The sequence below is a fragment of the Rhagoletis zephyria genome, unplaced genomic scaffold, assembly GCF_001687245.7.
Source record: "Rhagoletis zephyria isolate East Lansing unplaced genomic scaffold, Rhagoletis_zephyria_1.1 Rzeph_scaffold_00503, whole genome shotgun sequence".
NCBI lineage: Eukaryota > Metazoa > Arthropoda > Insecta > Diptera > Tephritidae > Rhagoletis > Rhagoletis zephyria.
Genome location: NW_016157587.1, coordinates 168,448 through 172,090, shown reverse-complemented (window position 1 = coordinate 172,090; position 3,643 = coordinate 168,448). Strand labels below are relative to the sequence as shown.

The 3,643-nt window shown below is 32.9% G+C and overlaps 1 protein-coding gene across 1 annotated transcript in view; it reads right to left on the bottom strand.

Moving 5' to 3' along the window:
• Window positions 1-3,171: 3,171 nt before the first annotated feature.
• Doa (CDC like kinase darkener of apricot) overlaps window positions 3,172-3,643 on the bottom strand; it is a 117,716-nt gene continuing 117,244 nt past the window's right edge. Inside the window, exon 15 of the mRNA XM_017612130.1 lies at window positions 3,172-3,620. The gene's annotated coding sequence lies outside the window, so the exon portion shown is untranslated. The remainder of the gene's footprint in view (window positions 3,621-3,643) is intronic.

Sequence of the window (3,643 nt, the reverse complement as noted above, 5' to 3'; positions counted from 1 at the left end):
ATTGAACACACGCTCTGCTTTTAACTTAAGTGCAATTGTTATATTTTCTTTTATCTAAAAACGAAAGTGCAGTTCAACTCAAACGAAACTCAAATTTACGACGCGTGCTACTGTAACCAACAATTGCACTAATTTTCAGTGCAATCAATATAGAGAAATGTTCAAAAGGCAATTTAAGCCAAACCAAAAACTCTTTAAAAGTCAATTCATTCATAAACATATCGAGGAGGCTTTATATTCAATACCCTCTTATCTGCAATTTGCTCAAAACGAGTTTTATCATTATCGATGATGACCTTAGTGGTGACGGTTAAGCTCCAGATGGGTTCTAACATCGCAGATTAGTTTTCGTGAAAATTGCAAATAGAGGGTATCTCTTGAATATATGCAAACGATATGCGCATACACATCGCATATACATATGTACGCGTTTTAAACGCACGCTGTGTGTGTATATGTAGTTTTATACATACATTATACGTACGGGTATATGCGTAATTTATTATGTGTGCGTGTCCTGTTCTTATACATATTTGTCTTATCTATTGCTTAAGTTTACAAAATATGACTTACATGAATACATACGTACATATGCAAAAAAAAAAAAAAACGCAAACACAAGTACCTAACACGCTCGGCTTCAAACAAATTACATAAGTTTTAGATTGCGTGTTTTCTTAAATAAAATTTTAAGCTCAAATTGTTTGAAACATATGTACATATAGGTGATGGTCTTGTACTTGAGTTTGCATATACATACATACCTATATACCCACATAGCCGTAGTGCTGCAATTCGATTCCATAGATTCTTCTGCAATATTGCAAATAAAGTTTCTACTCCCATTCACTCCCATTTCGATCTTGATACAGTACAGTTTTAGTTTAGTTTGGAGCTTTGCCATGTAATTATGTATATGTATGCACATTTACAATCAATACGCAAACATAAAGAAACATACAAATAAAATGGGATATAATTTAGTTCGAATTACGAACGACTCTGGATTTGGTTACTCTTAATTATAATTGTAATACAACATAGAACCCTTTAAACGGCATGTGACACAAATGACGACAAGTAAATGTTTGTGTATGTACATAAGTGTGATTGTGGATGTGCGTATGCAGGCATGCATTGATCGAACGATATATTAGGAATATATTTACATACATACGAACTGATTTAATGCGCAGAGCTACAATTGTTAATACAAACATATTTATGTACCTACATGCAACAACACGACGATGCATTTTAGCGATCGTATACTCCAGGGCAACGTGTCGTTTTCGTTTATTAATGGTAATACAACACTCACTCAAATCATTCACAAACAGTTTGTATGAAATCTTGAGCAAAAGCTTTAACCAAATACATACATATGTATAGTGAATCAATAAAGTTTAGAGACAATAAAAGTACGTTAACTTATGTACATATGCAGAGATCATCCTCATTTGGTAGTATCGTAGTGATTTTTTTTTTTTTTTTATATGTAAACGTCCTTTAAAATTTTCAATTTTCCCAGCAGCTCTACATATTCAATTTCAAAAAATTCGTCATGTATTGCAAGAAATTAATTTTTTTATTTCTGAGAAATGGGCAAATTTAAGAAGCTACTCCAGTGTCTATAAAATCTAAAATCAATGGATTTCAACGTACTAGCGGAGAACAGAGAGAACCAATGCTTTGACATTCCGGGTAGAGATATATATTTGTTACATTTACAGATGGCGCTGAGCATAACGTTCGTAGACGTACCTATAAAGAGCTTTAAAAAAAACCTGAATATACAAGATAGGGCTTTGATGAAGAATTACCAGTTTAATCAGTGAAATTGCCTTTGCACCTGAACAAACTTGATTCACTGTATGTGTCTAGTGTAGCTCTAGTTTGTTATGAAATCTTAAACTGAAATTTCTCCCTAGTAAAAATTAGCAGCACAATTACTTAAAATAACATCTACATACACAATACGAAATTAGTTGGAAAGCCAATATAAATAATAAAATAACTTGTTCAAATGAAAAGTTGGTGACGCATGCAATTAAAGCTTAATTTTCCTTTATTTTCTTTCTTGATAAAAAAAAATCAAGATTTGCGTCAGATGAGTACAGAAAAATAAACAAACTCAATGGGATATGCTTTTTAGCCTTCTATTTATCTCAATTTCTTGTAATAAAATTTACAAATAATGGTTTTAAAAATAATTGCCCTGCTAGTGTTTATTGTTTAAAAATTTTCGTAGGCTTCTCCACGGGGACGGGCGTTGAATGATTACATATTTATTTGCACACGCACACACACAAGCTCGCGCACATTAAAAGCAAAGGCAGCAAATTTCATTGAAATTTCATTGAAATTTGCCTGTGGTAAAGTGAGGGGGCAAAAAATACAAAATATATATGTATCTGTGTAAAGTACAAAGTAAGCGTACATATGTATGCGTATGTACGCGCAAAATAGTGATGATAGTACATGCAGTGTATATGAATGTATNAACAAACCGAAATTAGTTGTAAAGCCAATATAAATAATAAAATAACTTCTTCAAATGAAAAGTTGGTGACGCATGCAATTAAAGCTTAATTTTCCTTTATTTTCTTTCTTGATAAAAAATCTAGATTTGCGTCAGATGAGCACACAAAAAAATAACCAAACTCAATGGGATATGCTGTATAGCCTTCTATTTATCTCAATTTTTTGTAATAAAATTTACAAATAATGGTTTTAAAAATAATTGCCCTGCTAGTGTTTATTGTTTAAAAATTTTCGTAGGCTTTTCCACGGGGACGGGCGTTGAGTGATTACATATTTATTTGCACACGCACACACACAAGCTCGCGCACATTAAAAGCAAAGACAGCAAATTTCATTGAAATTTGCCTGTGGTAAAGTGAGGGGGCAAAAAATACAAAATATATATGTATCTGTGTAAAGTACAAAGTAAGCGTACATATGCATGCGTATGTACGCGCAAAATAGTGATGATAGTACATGCAGTGTATATGAATGTATGCTGCAAGTGACGCTCCAAAGTATGGCGCACGGGTAGTAACTTCAAATTAGAAGAATTAAGTTTCACATAAAAGTTTTAAGTAAAACATCCATTTCGCAAAAGCGAAAAAAGCAAACACGGATGCGTTACTGTTTGTGTGTGTGTATGTGTTTTTTTTTCTATTTTCGCCAAATTTGGTTGTGCATGTGTAGCGCTTTAAATTGCTCAGCTCTTTTCGCAGTTTCTACGATTTCTTTAGCATAGCAAAGATGTTGAGTTGCATGCAAAAAAGGAAATTATACTTTTATAAAAAGTACCTGCAATATTAATTGCGCTTGTACCTATGTTATATAGTACAACCTTGAACTTGTATGTATGTCTGTCTGCTTCTAATTGTTGCTGTATATAAGTTATTTGTGTTCCTTACTATTGTTATTGTATGCTTGCGAATTTTTTTTTTCTATAATTTAGTTAGTTTATGGAAGTGTGTTGTTGCTATTTTCACTGCTACCTAATTGTGGTTGACATTGTGTGATGATGAAGAAGTCTTGTCTTTTTCTCTTCACCAAAGTTTGATTCTGGTACGGTGGTTGTTGCGCTGCACCATTGTCATCATCACCTGTTGTTTGCTGGTTGCGCCTA